The sequence below is a fragment of the Photinus pyralis genome, unplaced genomic scaffold (assembly GCF_008802855.1).
Source record: "Photinus pyralis isolate 1611_PpyrPB1 unplaced genomic scaffold, Ppyr1.3 Ppyr1.4_LG7, whole genome shotgun sequence".
Classification (NCBI taxonomy): domain Eukaryota; kingdom Metazoa; phylum Arthropoda; class Insecta; order Coleoptera; family Lampyridae; genus Photinus; species Photinus pyralis.
Genome location: NW_022170738.1, coordinates 10,248,826 through 10,269,182, shown reverse-complemented (window position 1 = coordinate 10,269,182; position 20,357 = coordinate 10,248,826).

The following is a 20,357-nucleotide window of genomic DNA, read 5'->3' as shown; positions in this document are numbered from 1 at the left end:
TTTGTTAATTTTTTAATCCGACATTTCGTCTTTAAATACGGTCCTGATACTCCGATATCATATTTTTAAAGCCCTTTTTTTAAATTCAATGATTTTACTTTATGACTTAATTACTTTGTTTCGGATTTAATTGAGAAAATTCCTAATACCGAACAGGTTTCATGCTGTTGCGGAGTGTATGGATTTACAGAAGTATATCAAATAAAAAAAGTTTTGCCATATTAGTGGCAAATCTTAAAGCATTTGGTAGGTACTAGCACAGGTACTTTATCTGTGGTACTAGTTTCATCTCGGGGAGACGAGACTAACTATGGGTCTTGGCGAGAGTCTCGTCTCGAAATCTTTTTTGTATTTATTTGTACTGTTTTTTTTTAAAATTGTTAATCAGGATCCAGTCAAGTAGCACGAATTCCAATTGTTTATATAAACCGTCCCTGACCTTACTGATGATTTAGGACTTAATTACCATAGGTCCTATACAATAACTGTAATTTTTCTTAACTCCAGGAAGCCTTCCCAGCTTTATTTTATTTTATTGCAGACCATTGATTAACCATGTACTCTTTATCAATAGCCCTATACCATGCTTACTCAAATAATGGTAATTGTCTATGCTGGAAACACAAGATTTGGTTATAATACCTAATAGAATCTCGCGAATTGTTTTATATTAAAAGCACTTATAAATGCTCTTACTGTATTTTGTTAATGGCATTAAGTCCAATCATTTCTAGGTATAGTAGTGTAGTAGGTAAAGTGACTTGATTTAGAACAGTGGTGACAATCGAGTATCTCGATTTTGATTGGTCGCTGGTTCCGGTCGCCATATTGGGGCTAAAATGCTATACTTTGGTATAGGAGTTTACACTTTTCTTTGTATTCTTGCGAAATTCTGTGAATACAGATGCTGTTTTAGGTAACTGTATATTGCGGACATATGACATATCATAGTACAGTCACTGTAGATATTGATTACATATTTACCGCGTAGTAGATGTAGACCATAAAAGTTAGATTTTACAAAATAACTTGGACAGATTATCTTTAAGTATAAGAATTCAGAGAGACTTTCCTACCTAGTTACATTACCAGATACATTTTATGAAAGCTAATACTTTTAGCTGCAGAATGCTAAAGATAATCTTTAAAATACGCATAACAAAAGACATTATGTTTCGTGATTAGCAGATATACCGGGTGGTGCTTAGCGCGACGCAGCATAGGGATTTCAATGGTAATTTCTTTACAGTTAATTACTAGCTCCCCTAATTATTTTAGAACAAANAACTTTTGGGAATTAAGAACTTTCCGGCTGACGAGAGACGACAAGGTGACACTAGTCTTATACCGGGTGAATACTTTCAAACCGAGTTAGGGAATTGACATGTGAAAACAGTTTTTCGCAGCTTGTTACTCCTCAAATTATCTTAGAGTGTTCATAATGGCACCACTGGAAAGAAGATTTTTTTCTCATCTAACTAAATGCGAATTAGTTAAATTTTATTTGTCTTTTCTCATTATTTTATCAAAAATTCTCAAATTAAAATGAACTCAGATAATCATGTAGCCATGACCCGTATAAGATTTAAGCATCCGGAATTGTCAAATTGAAAAACTATCTGTCGATATTGACGGAATAGAGGTTTGATTAAATTCCACGGAAAATAAATCTCGCACTCTGCGGTAACTATTACCGCCGTAAACGTTTTTTACAATAAACACTTTTTCCGCATTGGAATACATCGTCACTTTTGTAGTAAGTACAAATTAAAATTATTGACAGTTATCGTACCTTGTTTTCATGACTACCGTGATTTTTAAAATCAAGTACACATTTTGATTATAACTCTCGCCAGGAAAGATTGCCGGTCACAGCACACCTTGTGTCAATTTACAATCTTTGTTTTTATTAAGATGCGAGCGACTTCTGGAATAGGATCATGCTAATGTTCAACAAAAAGTCTTTTCGTTCAACAATGACACGATACTATCCCGGAAGTCGATAGCACCTTACGAAAAACAGAGATTGTAGATCGGGTTCAAGTGTTCTGTGACCGGCAATCTTTCCTGGCGAGAGTTATACCTAATTTCGCAAAATAATAATTAAACGTGCAACTTAGACGTTAATAATTTGCATATCATAAAACGCGGAAAAAATCTGCTCTCCAATGGTGGCATTATGAACTCTCTAAGTTAATTTGGGGAGCAACAATCTGCGAAAAACTGTTTTCCCATGTTAATTCCCTATGTTCGGTTTTAAAATATTGACCCGGTATATTTTAAATTTTATTGAAAAGGAAAATGTGCACGAATGATCGTTAGTTGGTAATATTTGATACAGTTTAGCTTTAGTAAAAAAGCTGGTGTTTAGGTAAGGGCGAAGTTGTAGTTGCTTTTCGTTATCCAAACACTTTTTTAGGTTTTTTCAATAACTAAGTATATTAACAAAAAATCGCAAACTTTATTTCATAGTCTAATTCTGATTCCACAAGAAGCATCGTTCCGTCTTAAACTTCGCCCTTATCTAACACCAGCTTATTTACTTCAAATTAATTAAATGCTAATAGAGAATGCCTATTGACTGTTAAACTTTCACATATTACCTAAACAAGAACACTATTCGCAACGTTCAAACAATCTAAACCTGCGCAATAATATCAAAATGTCCAAGTAGGTATTATCAAACTAACTTCATTTTTATTTTATATTTTAATTATTTCAAAAAGATCAAATATAAACGTAGAAGTGGGTTGCCACTATAATAATTCAAAACATTTTAATTATGATCTTATATAATTATACGCAATAATTTGTTTCTTAATTCAATTCAGATCAAAACTTTCAATGCTAGAGCGGCGTTTTTGAAATTACGCCGCCCTGTTTCTCTAAATGTCCCTCATTGAGAAAGATGACCGTTCCGTATACCTACTTAACACGGGAACATCCTGGTTCATTTTCGATTCAAATTCAAAGGAACCGTCAAGATAGTTCAAAGTGACCGCATTGGCGCCTTAAGAAAATAGCTTTAAACTGTTACTAAGCGGGCAGATAATAGATTTAAGACCTCCCGGTGCGCTTGACAACCTTACTGACACGTCACCGGCCACCATCCGTTTTAATTTTCATAAACGGTCATAATATAAGAGCCTATAAAAGGTGTTGTTTCCAATAATAAAATTAAGCTTTTACGTCTTGTTATAACATTGTTCTGTCGCATGTCACATAAAATACAAAGAATCGGCTTATTATAGGAATAAGGGAGGTCGGGTGCCCCCGTAACAAATTTCTGATATAACGCCCTTTTGCGGCACAGCTTGAAGCTGCACGTGTTTATGCGGTCCGAAGTTGTGCGTAATTTTTAACAGCTTTTGGGGCAATCGGGCAAGTAGGTACGTAAATAGGATCCGCAAGTAGGTATGGTGTTTCCTAATTAGCACAAAAGCAGAAGCTGTAATAAATATATTTGTCATCTGGGACTTCCTGTCGGTGAATGTGTAACATGATAGAAATCCGATACGTTTACATTGTGTCCGGTGCTCCTTCGAGTTCTTTCATTTTTTTTTAGAAGTAGGTACCGCACACCGGATATGCCATTGTCGAATGAATGTCTTTTGTATTTGCAATCTGTAAACTGTTACAATTGCGGTTTGTAAAACGATTTAGGAAATTACATACTGACAGCTTTTGATGTCTCATTTCTAATCGCGTATAGCGTGCACATGCAACAGCATCAGTTGGAATAATTTTTCTTTGGCGAAGATCCCAAATAAACAGAACCGATAAATAAAATATGAGTGCGTGGGATGATACATGCGACATCTTAACCTCAATGACGCATAATTCTTTTGATATGCGAATAAAATTGTTTGAGGGAGGGTCCACTCCAATAAATTAAGTAGGAATATATAGTGCTTGGTTTATGTATAAAGAGATTCTTCCACGCTGGACCGTTGATTTATGTTGAAAGTTTTTAATTTAAATCCCCGTGATAAATCCATATTGAAAACAATACCTAAACCTAATTATTATCATCGGGAATATAATGAAAGGTAAAGTCGATTAATGCTACACAAATCAAAATAGTATGTATTATTTTTGCATGAGTGCGTAATAAATTAGGTGTTGTGCGATGGTTATTGAAATTCATTGTTCTGGAAACATCAGGGTGGGATATCCATGGATCGAAGGGACATGGGATCATACAACGTAATCAGTCGATTCAATGAATATTTTGCACTGCCCGGCTATTTAGTGATCAATGAGTGTAAAATTTATTCATCATCAAAGCTTTGTCGTCCTATGGGAAAATCAAGTAACGGCACTGGTTATATCTGTAGGTATACATTTATTGGGGATTTCGCGCATGTATGTAGATAGGGACTGTGGCTTTCTCGAAATATGATGCTTCAACAGTTACCTATTTTGTACACAACTTTTCAATAAAAATCAATTATGTATCCGCCAAATGGAATAAATTCGATTATAAGTAAATGGGGAAGAGTTAAAGAAACGCTGGGCACGGCGGCGGTCGCGGTATTTGCGCATTCTTTCCACAAAATCTGTTTATACAGTGTGTCATGTAACAGTGGTCAGTGAAACCTTCTTATCTTAATCGGTTAGAACTAACGATAAAGAACATACGAGGTAGCGCCAAAAATTCCCTAAGGGAATCTTTGTGCACATGAATTGGTTTACTCGTTTTAAGTGTTGCGGATCGTATATCACTGTCTATAGTATATTGAAGGGTATACAATGATTTTACATTTTTGAAAAGGGATTATTATTCACTAGCTTTAGGTATACAGCCCTATATGTAGAGCTTTATTTTTAAAACCGCGATGTTCGTCCGATTCCTCTCTTTGCCGAGGCTGTGCGTTGATATAAGCACACTACCACGCCAATTTGAAAAACGTATTGGCGAATTCCGCGGAAATATGCATTTTGAAAAATGTGCCTTTTTTATTATATTGTAATATGTGAGTTTATTAAATTCTCAACAAAAGTTTTTAAGGCACCATAGCCAGAGTAGGTATACTTCGCAAATAACCAAGGTTTTTTAATTATTTTCATTTCGATCTAGTTATCCATAAAAATGATAAAATGACGTTGTTTGTTTTCATATTATAATGTCCATTGTTCCTAAATTTATCCTCCAGTATTGATATGTGCATTCTTTCGTGGAAAACAAAAACTTCGAGTGTATTTTACGTTACAATAATTTTCAAAATTCTCTTTATTTTAAACGAGGTATTTTTGTGATTGTGTTTTCCACTCGACTAAGGGACAATGTATTAATGTGAACAAAAACGTCATTTTATCATTTTTATGGATAACTAGATCGAAATGAAAAGAATTGAAAAATCTTAGTTGAAGTACCTATTTTAGCGATAATGCCTGAAGAACTTTTTGTAGACAATTTAGGTACTGGGCTATCATATGATGTAATAATATACAGGGTATTTCATATAAAAAGTCACATTATTCTTATTACCTATTTGAAAAAATTCATAAACACAGGGTGTAGCACCTAAGACCCCTGGAATCATAATTCCTTTACCATAAAAGATACCGAAAAAAGTCTTAGAGCAAAATTGTTCATATTTACCGTCGCCATATTTCTAAAATATTTTTGATCACCAGGAGCGTGCTGTATTCTAGTGGCGTATCAAACTTGTGTTTCTTTAAATGGAACACCTCATATTTTATTACTGATTTCGAACGTACCAAAAAAATACTTAGATATTTTTTTATGTAGTTATCCCCCCAACTTTAACGATTTCGCTGTTATAACCTTTTCTTCGTCAAAATTTGACAGTTTCCCGAAATTTTTTTGTGAAAAACTAAATCGCGCAGGCGGCTATGTTTTGAACTGAACCCTGAACTCAACTGAAGTACGTTCCAAATCAGTAATAAATTATAGAGTATTCCATTTAAAAAAATGCAAGTTTGATACGCCACTGGAATACAGCACGCGCCTGGTGTTCAAAAATATTTTAGAAACATGCCAGCGGTGATGGCGTACAATTTTGCTTTTTTCGGTATCTTTTATAGTAAAGGAATTATGATCTGAGGGGTCTTAGGTGCTACACCCTGTATAGAAAAAACAGAAAAAATAATCAAGAGTATGCAAAACATTTCGCAATTTACGTCAATTTTTTTTTGTGCGAGTAACGAATATTCCAAAAATAAACAAAAAATTAAATTTGTGTTGTTGATTGTGAGGTAATTGCTAAGTCAAAAAAACGCGGAAAAAATCAAATTAATTGAAAGTCAAAAATAATACAGTGTTAAAACAACTCTGGACCTATTTCGTCGAGAAACGAATGTTTTTCGTCTCTCGTTTAAAAAACGCACATTTTTACGTTTTAGAAACCTTCGATTACCTATTTGGAAAAACATGTTTGGCTTAGTTCCATCTACCACACATTTTTACATAGTTACTGGTTTATTAATTTTCAATTCAATTTTTTTAATAAAAATAAAACTAGAAAACAAAAAAAAACATTATTAAAAGATCAGAATATTTCGGAAAGTAAATGAATAATAATTCAAGAAGAGGAATATTCTACAATAAAGTTCAATAAATTCTGACAAAAGTTCTAGCATTCCATACTCTTTACAACCCCAATTTTTTACTGACGTTTTTGAATTAGTGCGGTTTTGTTTTCTAGTTTTGTGCTCGACCACAGACCTGGGCACTGGGCAGTATTCGAATTTGTATTTAAAGTATTCAATGAGAAGTATTTAGAAAATACTATCAAAAGGATTTAAATAAAAGTATTTGAATACTTTTCAAAGTAATGGGGTAAACTACTAGTATCTGTACATATTTAGTATTTGCTCGTGCTGGAACGCCTAATGTATTTAAAGGGTCTATCATGAAGCGCTTCCTATGTTTAAATTTAAATAAAACAATAAAGTAGGTGGGATATCATTGATATAGGAGCGATCACACCCTCAAAAGAAACGATCAAAGGCGAAAACAATATGAACTGAACAAAATCTCGCAAGACATAAACGCGTTATAAAATTACTAGAAAAAGGTGAAAGAATTGCAGATAAGTCATTAGGTACCACTTTATCCATATGAATTTGGTATGGTTGGAAAGCATTTTTTCAGAGCTTTCCAACGACGTATCACACATGGGGGGGGGTCACTATTTAAGATTTAAAAGTTTGGCTGGCTGGGGCGCAGGGGGTGGGAGGGGGTGCGTCGCCAACTATGTCATTGTGATTCTCCCTCCGAATTACCGTAGCGGAGTTTGATTTTTTTAAATATCTCGTTTATTTACTAAACATGGGGGGTGGTAAGTTTTCAAGTTGCCACCCTGTATATAACTTGGTATAGGTACTAATACTTAATTTAAAACAATTTGCGAGTTTTCTTTTCGAAGAATTGCACGCAAAGAAATTGTGCCAGTGAAGTCCGAAGAAATGTAAGCGCAGAATAATCGTCAAAGAATTGTGGACGAAACGTGTACCCAACACGATGCATTTTAGGTGTAGGTATGAGGTATGAGCGATTTTGCAAATTGGTCTTATAGAGGTAGACAAAAAATTAATACGGAAAAACACGCTGCACACTTGTAGAAAGTATTACAACCTATTCTGATGTACTTTGATACTAGAATTTACTGTTTAGCAAGGGTAGGTAAATGTATTTAAAATGAAAGAATATCGCATGACATGTATAATAAGGAAAAGGCAGGTTGAAGTACTTATGCTGCATCGTCGCGGTGTTCATAACAATAATATCCACTCGTATATCTGGCACACATGTTTTACAAAAATTGTATATAATTTGGTACTTATTTTTCTCTACAATGGACGGTAAATAATAGGAGTAAAGGAATAATATCAATAATTACATCGAGCAAGTAGCCAGATCCATGTGCCGTGTTCACATAAGTACAACGTTCAGGTACAACCCATGCAACCAGCAGAGGACAAACCTCCGGAAAACGAATAACCAAACTAATTATACCGATATGATATGCTTTTGAATACAGGATACGCTTATTTGTCACAGGTACAGTTAACGAAACGAAATTACGTATTTTTCTAAATAGTCGCTAAATTATTTCTCTAAATTCACATCGGCATGTCGTTATGTTCCGAAGAAAAAATACGTAGATTAAATTCCCGAACCTATAAGTATACATGTAGGTACACTACCTGCATAACAACAAAAAGAAAAAAAAAGTCGAAATAGTTAAGCACGCCCAAACAATTGTCGCATGTTTAATAGAAAATTAGGTAGGTAACTAATTATGATCGTTAGTCGTTTATACCGTGACAAAATAAGTAATAACTTAATGCGTCTATGACTATAAACTGTATATATGCCTAGACGTACTTTGCAACTGAAAATTGCAAAATTTTGACTATGACTTGGATTCATTAAATATTAAATAGGTATCCATTGCGTCGTTCACAGGAATAACAGTTTAGGCTGTTGTAATCTAATCATTAATGTATATCTAATTTATTATTTGTGAAGTGCTCCATTGTAAAACACATTAGACCTAATGTTCGAAACATAAAAGATAGTTTAAAATTAAGCCGCGTATAGCCCGTACTGAAGGAAGCAATATCATTTTTAACTCAAATAAGCTAACCCCTTCTATATTCAAGAAATAGGTACCTAATTCTTTGATACAGGCTGATGCAGCTTTCACTCAAACCGTTACTTAAAAGGCTCTTCTGATAATTTAAATCTGAAAATTTGCTTAGCAACACAGTCTTTAATGATCTATCGAAAGAAAATAGTATACACGATAGTTTCACTTCCGGTTTTGCCGGATGTGGATAGCAACTTTCTTATTTTAAATATAGAACACCCTGTATTTCATTGAATTTTCGATGTCTACATGAAAGTGTACGTCGTTTGATGCCTATAAGTAGGTACACATTTCCCTCAGCATCAAAGGTTATTCAAGATTTTTCAAAATTTTTGACGTTTGACTGTTTTTCTTTTGAGCTCTGAGGTACCTACCTACTGTATAGCGTACTTGATTATTTGTGCAAGGTGATTGTATAAAATATAATAAAGAGGTTTCGGTAATGACGAGTTTTCCTTATGTAATGACCGGGGAGCGTATACGGGTCATCAGTTAGTCGACTACGAGACGCGGGATAAAGAACTTCGGAGGCGGATAAAGTAAACGTGAGAGAGATTTTTTGCATGGCATCAAGTGCGAGTTCTACAGGTACTTATGACTCCGTTGACTTGAATTTCAAAAACTAACTAAATCAACAATAGGTACATGTCTTGATACTTCATGCGAATGATTTAAATTATTTTGATAGCCGTTTTACAGGGTGTTTTAATACTAATGGACAATTGTAACTTCAAACCTTAAAAAGGTGATTTTTTCAGATGAAACCTGCTTTATTTTTTTGCATCTTTCAAATGTCGAACAAAAAACGATTATTTGTAAGGAAAACTAGTAGTTGCCGTCAAAAAATGCCCCTCCCCCCTATTACATTCTCAATACTTATCTATTATCAGTGGCGTATTTACAGGGGGGGCATAGGGGGCGTGTGCCCCCCCCCCCTGTGCCCATCGCGCGCGATGTCGGCATTCTAATGACATTGACTATGGCAAGAAAACAAATATGAACGTAGAATAGGCCACCGCCGTTTGAGACAAATGTACAGATGTGTTGTAGTAGTGTAATTAATAATTAATACTCGAACCGTAGCGAATGAACAGGCCAACTACACACCAGCGCGCGATAAAACAATAAAATTGGAAACTATTTTGAAAATGGACCTTCTGTGTTTATTATACCCACTATATTTATACATGCACAATGCATATGCACATACACTCCAAATTTTTTGTAAAAAATTGGTTTTCTTTCTGTACGCCCCCCCTGTACCTATTTCGTAAATACGCCACTGTCTATTATGCTGTCCGTTTTATATTTTAGATTTTCTAAAATGCATTTTCTAAGGAGGCCTTGAAATGAAACCGAAGACCTGTCTGACAAATCTTTTTTCTGTGATGGGAAAAAAGTTTGACATTTTAGGTATCTCTGTTGCCAGGTTACAAAATGTCACTTTGTATGAAATTACTTTTTTCTCGGGGAAAAAAGTGTTTATACACACATAAGTGTTCATGACAGTTGAAAAAAATCCTATTTACTTTAATACGAAGTTAAATAAAGGTGAAATCAAAAATAGGGACGGGTGTAATAATAACAAACGGCAAAATAAAATGCAAACATCAATTGTACGTGCCATCGTTTTTTTCAATACATAGGTAATAGGATCCTCCAATGAACACCGTTTGTATAACGGGCGATCAAAAATGAGTTGCTGTTGAGTCGCCTTTGGAAGTTCAAGTTCCCTTGTAAATAAAAATTCCAAAGGTGACTCGACAGCAACTCATTTTTGATCGCATAGTACTCGCCCCTCTTCTCACCTTAACTTCCAGTTCTTCACAAGAAGCAACTGGTTAGCACTAAACTTTGTTTTTAGCGCATTTTTGCAAATTGATTTGTAAAAATTATCAAAGTCCTCGTGTGAGACCGTATTTTTGTGCGTCAGATAATGGCATTCTTTGACTCCACCATTAATTTTCTTTGTCGGTACCCACTTCCAACGTCCCATTCATCCGCATTTCTCATTTTGGTGCGGATTTTGCTAAAAACTCTCCACAAAATAATATCTACTCAATTTTTTGGTATATAGGTATTTCTCATAGCTCGAGCTTTGCCACACGAGAAAGAGAGACCGCGATTCGAGCTCTAAGAAACTGTATTGGGCGCCCAAAGTTGACTCTCGAAGACGCGAGTCATTGCAAAAGGTGGTTAATTTCACCCCTCGGACCAAAACGGTAGAAGAAGATATAAAATAACTGAAAATCACCACGTTCGTTCACTGGGATGGTTTTTAGCGAAATCCACTAAAATGTTGCATTTACCTATATGACGTATGGGGGCGTCATATGTATAGGTAAGTGCAGAATACTAACAAAAAGTGAAGGTGAAGGTGTGAAAACGCAAATATAGATCTTAAAGTATATAAGGAATACCATAAGTATACCTATATAATATAAGAACGCACCTTACCTATATGAAAAAGAAGCAGAATTTTATGACCTATAAGGTATCAATAATGCGCCATAATAAAAAATAGCTATATTCTTTTTCCATTCGTTGTGATTTTCATAATTATCGATACCTACCTATATACCGGGTGAATACTTTCAAACCGAACATAGGGAATTAACATGGAATAACCAGTTTTTCGCAGATTGTTGCTCCCCAAATTAACTTAGAGAGTTCATAATGCCATGCACCATTGGAAAAAAGTTTTTTCCGCGTTTTATGATATGCAAATTCGAGTGCAAATTAATAACGTCTAGTTGCACGTTTAATTATTATTTTGCGAAATTATGGTAGTCAAAATGTGTACTTGGTTTAAAAAATCGCGGTAGTCATGAAAACAAGGTAGGTACGATAATTGTCAATAATTTTAATTTGTACTTACCTACAAAACTTACGATGTATTCCATTGAGGAAAAAGTGTTTATGTAAAAAACGTTTTACGTGTTAAAAAGGTTTTTTGTAGAAAAAAAATTTTTACGTCAATCAACCGCATTGCTTTTCAATTTTTTGCATAATAAAGACGGAAAATTGGAAAAATAAAACCCGCACCTTTGCAATAATCTGTGATGCCATGGAATTTTCTAAAACAAAAAGATATCCAGTTATCAATTAGCAGCAGTTCGAAATGGATTTTATGTTCGACTTGGTTACTTGCGTTAATGGTGACTTATTCGAACATTTATTGTATAAATTGTTATATTAGGAAACCGTTTTTAGTAATTTGGTCTTTCTATATGTTGAATTCGCTGTTCTAAATATAATACTTTTTGATAGAATTTGATTTGTTTTATAGCGGACATTCCATGGCATAACGGATGTTGGCGTATTTTTTGTACTAGGTACCTACCTATATAAAATTCCATGGCATCACAGATTATTGAAAAAGATGGGGGTTTTATTTTTCCAATTTTCCGTCTTTATTATGCAAAAAATTGAAAAGCAATGCGGTTGATTGACGTAAAAAATTTGTTTCTACAAAAAACCTTACTACATTTTTTCTCTAAAATAATTTGGGGAGCCAATAATTGCATGTTATGCATTTTACATTGAAATCCCTATGATGCGTTATGCAAGTCACCACCCTGTATATTCCCCGTGTAGGGTCGGGGTAGAATAACCCTACCGCAGAGAGCACTGCGTGTCGTATGAGGCGACTAAACAACAGCAAGTCAACCGCATCGCATCCATGCCCTATGAAGTTGGCGTGTAAAGTGTGATTGTGCGGAATGAATTGTTGATTTATTGGCCCGTATGAATAAAAGGGAGCACATGCTTATATTTGCAAAATTCAAAGTAAATACTCGTAACTGCCCCTTCATACTGGTCTGTTTAGCAGCGCTGCACTGTGTCCTGTCCTGCTGCTGAGCAGCACTGCTAAGTCACCCAGTGTGAAGGGGCACTTACGAGTAGGTATTTACTTTTAACTTTGCAAGTACCTATAAGCATTTGCTCACTTTTATTCATATGGGCCCTTGTGACGACAAGATTTACATAGAGCAGTAAATTGCTTAAAAATTAGGCAAATGGGGAGGAATTCAAATTTCTTATTTTACATGTTTTTTTGTACCTTTGTACACTTACGAGATTGTCAGCTCAAGAAAATTTACATTATAAGTTGAAAATGTCCCCACTAAAACCAAGTAGGTAAGTACAATGGTGAGTTTTGATTCGCATTACCTACAGGTCGCATGCCGACGCCGCACCTGCCATTTTCAATTGAAACCAATCCAATCGCGTGGGAGGAGTCCAACATTTATATAATGTTTATTACTACTAGTATACATACGTATGTTAATACGGCTTGACTGTACATATGAGTAGGTATTAATACCTAGGTAACTCTACATATGCATATGCCACACGCTACTAGATTCACATGAACAAAATCTCCTATACATAGGTATCTTATACGAAACCTATTTACCTATACCTCTATTGCAAATGTAGAGAGTTGCTACGTTAATTGCAGGTAATTGATTGGACATTTCATTGGTTAATCAGTAGCTAATCAGAACCTATAATTTTACTGTATAGGTATATTAATATTATATATAAGTATGTATAGATATATAGAATTTTTGATAACAAGTGTAGATGAATGTAGTAGCGCATTTTCTTTGTTTAACATAAATTTGAGACACACAGCAGTGTTACTTTATGGATCATGCTATAAAATAGAGGAATATACCTATACTTTATGCAGTGTTCGTATAAACTTGACGCAAAAGGTTCAGCAGCAAGGCCCAAACAAAAATGTAGGTATATAAGAATGTTGTTATGAAATTGCAAAAAATATATTAAATCCACACTTGCCGGGAATAAAAATAATCCAATGGTTGTATCAAAAAAATTTCCACAATTATAAATCAACAGCGCTTCTTGTCCTTATAATTCAGTCGTATTAATTCAACGCACAGCTTACTTATTACGAAAATAGGAAAAGCAATCTTCTTATGAATTATGATAACTTACAGATGTCTACTTTCATTGGTTAATCAGTAGCTAATCAGAATCTATATTTTTCCTGCAGGTATTAATATTGTATACCTACCTATAAGTATGTATCCATTCCATTATTTATAAATTCACCATATGCGTTAGCGTCACAATAATTTTCTTGATTCCATTAGGTACATTAATATTAGATATAGTTCGGTAGGTAAGGCACTTAGGTACATTATGAAGCTATCTGCTCTATACCTATAGAGCTATATATACAGAGCTGATATAGATATAGGTATAGGTATATAAGAATGTTGTTGAAATTGCAAAAAACATATTAAATCCACACTTGCCGGGAATAAAAATAATCCAATGGTTAGGTGCATAAAAAAATCAGTTTTAAAAATTTACAATTCCACAATTATAAATCAACAGCGCTTCTTGTCCTTAATTCAGTCGTATTAATTCAACACAGCTTATTACGAAAATAGGAAAAGCAATCTTCTTATGAATTATGATAGGTAACACCTCAAAAAGTCAAACTTTTCGTTTTCACCCTGGTATCTCATCAGAAACAAGTCGATGCAATGTAGCTTACCTATATCTATAATTTTTTATCTATACTTTAGCTCATTTATCAACCATTGACTTGCGTATGTACCTAACGCATCATATATAGGGATTTCAATGTAAAATTTTTAACATGCGATTATTGGCTCCACAAATTATTTTAGAGCAAAAATGTATTAAGGTTTTTTGTAGAAAAACATTTTTTACGCCAATCGACCGTATAGGCTCATTTAGACTTGCGTATCAACGCATTATATTTTCAATGCATGCGATTATTGGCTCCACAAATTATTTTAGAGCAAAAATGTATTAAGGTTTTTTGTACCGCCAATCGACCGTATCAATTTTTTGCATAACATTATAAAGACGGAAAATTGGAAAAATAAAAGCCGCATCTTTTTCAATAATCTGTGATGCCATGGAATTTTCTAAAACAAAAAGATATCCAGTTATCAATTAGCAGCAGTTCGAAATGGATTTTATGATGGACTTGGTTTTGCAGTTAATGGTGACTTATTCGCAAATTTATTGTAAATTGTTATATTAGGAAACCGTTTTTAGTAATTTGGTCTTGGTATGTTGAATTCGGTGTTCTAAATATAATACTTTTTGATAGAATTTGATTTGTTTTATAGCAGACATTCCATGGCATGACGGATATTGGCGTATAGTTTTTGTATTATAAAATTCCATGCTGGCATCACAGATTATTGAAAAAAATGGGGGTTTTATTTTTCCAATTTTCCGTCTTTATTATGCAAAAAATTGAAAACTAACACGGTTGATTGACGTAAAAAATTTTTTTCCACAAAAAAACTTCATACATTTTATGCTCTAAAATAATTTGGCGAGCCAATAATCGCATGTTATGAATTTTACATTGAAATCCCTATGATGCGTTAATAGGTACGCAAGTCACCACCCTGTTAGGTACGTCTAATCCATTGTATATTTTTTATTACGATGACTGAACATCATGTTGACACACGTTCGTTTTTATATTAAGTAACAATTTCAATGATTGTATAGCTCAAAGGAGAAACAATGATAGATTTATGTCATTATATAGTCTGGTTGTTAACAGTAAAGCGGTGCGAAGAATTCATTTCTTCAAGGGAGCTAGTAGGTACTTATATATAATTAGATAGATTGTATAAAAGCTATAAAGTGCATCGCATTCTTTTTGAATGGGTTTAGAATCGTACCAAATGCATAAATTTAAGTAGGTAAATGTAATCTACGATAATTGAAGGCATAGGTAAAATGTTTGCTGCCAGTTGATTGGTCGAGTTAACTAAAATCACCTCTTTCCTGTCATTTACAATCGCAGATTTGAGGTATTATGCACGAAGACTATAGAAAATGAGGTATAAGCATGATACGTAAATTATACGTCCGGATAACTGAAATAAAAATGCAAGCATTAATGTATGCCAATTAAGTATACAAAAATATTTCGATGGAACTGAATCAACAGTTGAAATGATTTTTACCGGTAATTTTCTGACCAATTTATAGAGACTACCAATAAAGGAACATCATTTAATTTATTTCACGAATATAGGTAGGTTCGTTCCTGAACGTTTACCTACATTATAGTGGTTTTGTAATTTCCATATAGGATGATGATGGTGGAAGACGCCATATTTGCAATCAACAAGCTGCTGGCCAAATTGATTATAGTAATCGTATTGCATCAGACGTTCCATTATTTAGTGCCTTAGGTACCGGCCATAATCATTGACAATATTTTTACATAGGTATGTAGTGGATGCATGTATAGTAGCTACACTTATATGAGATACATCTATCTAAGTCAGTACAGTACTATTCAGGGTTTTCCTCCCAAAATGTAGGTAGGTAATAGACTACACTACTTGTAACTCTTATTATAGGTACATATATTTTAAAACACTTCTATGGTTACTTTCTTGTTTCTCTGTTTGTGCGTATCGCAGTGACGAACTCGTCACTCGCTGTGCGCATGTGCAAACCAAACGAGCTCCGTATGAACGCTCGTTGATTCACTCCGCTATAGGTACGTCTACGGCCACAAACGTGAAAATTCGTTTTGCCTTTTTAATGACAGAATATAAGATACTGAAAAGGCAAAAATAAAAAAACTTAAAAAAACATGTTTCGGCGTCAACAGACATAGAATCGGAACTAAAAAGACAAATATAAAATTTTCGATGGAAAAGTCTTTTCAATATTCATATTTTTCAATCTATTAAGATCCCAGTTTTTTTCTTCAATTTGGGCGCCGCATACCGTTGACATACCGTCTTTGTATAAGAATTAAAGGAGACTGATCCTAAGTTTAATAGTCACTTATAGATGTAGTGGACCCAAATAGAAACCTAACTCCTGTTCCACAAGGCAGGACCCTGAATAAATTGGGTTTCAAACGGGATAAATACAAACATTTTTAAGGTAAATTAGGGGTGTATTTAGTGCTTCAGATGGAAGAACATTTTCATAATTGGCGTCGTTTAATTAAGAAATTGAAAATTGGCAAAAGCAAGTAAATTTAGAGGGGATGGATAGATTAACTTCATTTAGGTACAGTAAAAGTATTTTCATTACATTATTTGAACTTTCACCAGTCGTATAAAAGTCGGCAAACTTGTTTTTAGTATTTCCTCAATGGGTATAGGTATACTTATAGGTACTTGTAGCAGTTGCAGCTACTATACAGGGTGGTGATTTGCGCAACGCATCATAGGGATTTCAATGTAAAATTCAAAATGTATCAACCGTATTACTTTTTAATTTGTTGCATAATAAAGACGGAAAATTGGAAAAATAAAACCCGCATCTTTTTCAATAATCTGCTATGCCATGGAATTCTCTAAAACAAAAAGACATCCAGTTATCAATTAGCAGCAGTTCGAATTGGATTTTATGATCGACTTGGTTACTGTCTTGCAGTTAACGGTGACTTATTCGAACATTTAGGTATTGTAAATTGTTATAAGTATTAGGAAACCGTTTTTATAGTAATTTGGTCTTTTTTTACGTTGAATTCGCGGTTCTAAATATATAATACTTTTTGATAGAATTTGATTTGTTTTATAGCAGGCATTCCATGGCATGACGGATATTGGCGTAGTTTTTGTATTATAAAATTCCATGGCATCACAGATTATTGAAAAAGATGGGGGTTTTATTTTCCAATTTTCCGTCTTTATTATGCAAAAAATTGAAAACTAATACGGTTGATTGGCGTAAAAAATTTTTTTCTACAAAAAACCTTACTAATACATTTTTGCTCTAAAATAATTTGGGGAGCCATTAATCGCATGTTATGAATTTTACATTGAAATCCCTATGAATGCGTTACGCAAGACACGACCCTGTATATTCAGTTTGATCAGTATATAGGTATACTGGGTATATGATCAGTATACCAAAAGCATATTAGGACATTACCCATTTCAGATAGACGTTTTGAATGTTAACCCCTACATACTCACCCCCGAATTCGTTTCAAACGTACCTACATACTTCTTCGTTCGTCACATATATAAAATGACACACCCTATGTCAAACGCGATGAAAACTCTTTGTTACAAATTGCAGGGTTAAGACTTATAATTTAAAACTCTGTTAGATTCAGTACCCGGATGTTGCAAAAAGGGTTCTTTTATGTGTCCACCGGAAACGTTAGTAAATTGAATTAATACTTAGCAATTACATGAGCCATTCTTCATCTTAAGAAGCATTTATTGCACGGCATGGGGCTTCAATGACCGCGTGTCTGTACCATTACCGCTATAGGAGATCGCGTGTCTGACAGTTGGGGCTTTATATCTCTATACGTATATATGTACCTACATCTGCCTCTCCATATACTGATCAATATTTTCTGTTACACAAATTTGTTGAATGGGTCTAGGTACCTATGTGTGCGCGTGTTTTGAAAAATTCAATGCTCGTTTCGGTGCAATTTGCGTATATGTAGGTATATTGCACTGTTCAAGATAAGAACGTCTGTAATGGGGATCTCCGAAACCATAGAAGATATACGACGATGGTCAAATTAGAGAAAAGAAATTTGCCGAATTGGTTTTTTTTTCGATCTTATTTGAACAGATAGGTACAAAAAAATAAAACATATTTTCTCATTGCCACGTTTGGAGCTCTACAAGACACCATTGAGCAATTTTCAATACAACGTTTCGTTTCGCAAAAATCATTACCGCAACAAAAGTTGGAAACTGTTGGTTTCAACAGGATGGTGCGTCCGCGCAGAACGCCCTAATCGTGCGAGAATACCTATCGGACAATTTTTTTTCCTTTTCCAGGACATTTGTCCGATAGGTATTCTTGCACGATTGAGGCGTTGTGCGAGGGTGCACCATCCTGTTGACACCAACAATTTCGAACTTTCGAATTTTATTGACATTCGCGAATAACTGTCACTAAAAATGGATGCTATTGTTCATAGACAGGACTCCATGGAAACGCATATAGTAAAAATCGTGCAAAAAAGTACCACTTTCCATATACGATTTTTCGTTTATAAAAATCCGATAATTTCATCACTATGTAAAAAACCATATTTAATGACTGCAAAAGTAAACGGTAATAATTAGAATGTGTTAAATTATTATTTTCGGAGGCTTGAATATTTTAAACGGCACGAGTATACGTTGTTTTAATTGAATTTGGTAGCATTTGTCCCCCTAATTTCAATGATTAATATCAAAGTTACTTTTCATTGGAATTTTTCACACAAAAAATTAAAGAAGATACTTTTCAAGATTTATTGTAGCATGCCATGAAAACAACCATTTTTACGCATCGAGTGGAATCATGAGCAAACAGTAATTACTCTACGATGCGATATATGAATCAGTAGGTATACCTACTATGCGATCAAAAAAGAGTTGCTGTCGAGTTACCTTTGGAATTTTTGTTTACATGGAAAATCATACAATGCGATCAAATATGAGTTGCTGTCGAGTCACCTTTGGAATTTTTGTTTACATGGGATGGGTAATCGTATACTTGAACTTGAACTTGAACTTCCAAAGGCGCCTCGACAGCAACTCATTTTTGATCGCCCTTATTACTATACAAAAATGCTGTTAATTCTACAGAAATTGCTCAAATTTGCAACCATTTTGTTCAATGCATAATTGGCACAATTATTGCTCCATACACTTGCAGGAAAATGGTGGTTGAACGAATTTAGATTTAGTAGAGCGATATGTGGAGTGTTGTTGAATATATAAAACCCGTTTAATTGTGCAAGAGGTAATTCTTCCTAGTGCTGTTGATTGAGAGTCCCATCAATAAAAAATGGTCCGATTAATTGATTACAAAAAATTCCACACCAACATACATTTAAACTAAATCTTAGCTAGAAATTATATAGTTTCCACCAGTAACTCGGGGATTTCCGCGGTTCCAATTGCGATAAATATCTCGATTAAAAATTCCATTGTTGCTATACCTACATTCATCCGACCAAATAATTGTTCTAAAAAACAGTGATGGAACTTGTTGCAATTGATTTAGATAGAAATTGCAAAATTCTATGCCTGTGATAATTATCATTATCTTCCAGTGCGTCTACTTTTTGCGGAATGTAGTATTTAAACAATGGTAATAGGTATATATATAACTTCATTTTATGTCGTTTTAAATCTGCATAAACTGTTTACATACGATTTCACGAGTAGAACTTTCTGTGTGACATTATAAGGCATCAAAACATTCAATTCAACGTCCACATTTTAAAAATGACTACTTCTCTCTCCGGTTTCTTAAAGGAACTTACAGGCGCATTGCTATACCTATAGCCCACGGTTTTTATTGCACTTGAAGTACACTTGCAACATATCAGTTAATTGATTTAAAACTCATTAAAAAAATCAAGCCATCAGCAACCACAGTGAAGCGTAATGTTGTTTCCATGGCATGCTATAAAATTTCTCGCGATTTCTGTTACACTAGATGCGTAAAGAGGATTGTTTCCACAGCATGCTACAAAATTGTTTGCGTTTTTTTTTTAAGTACAATCTGTATACGAATCCATTCCTTGTAGTCAACAGATTGTCGAACAAACTGCAATGGACCAATCGTTGGTAGGAAGCTCGCACGTTCCTTGTATGGATTCAGAGCTGCCATGTGAACGGAAATCTTATAGATTTAGTTGACGGTATGCGTATGCCTAACGTGGAGTTTCACTCACAAAATATTGACGTCTTCTGGATAATG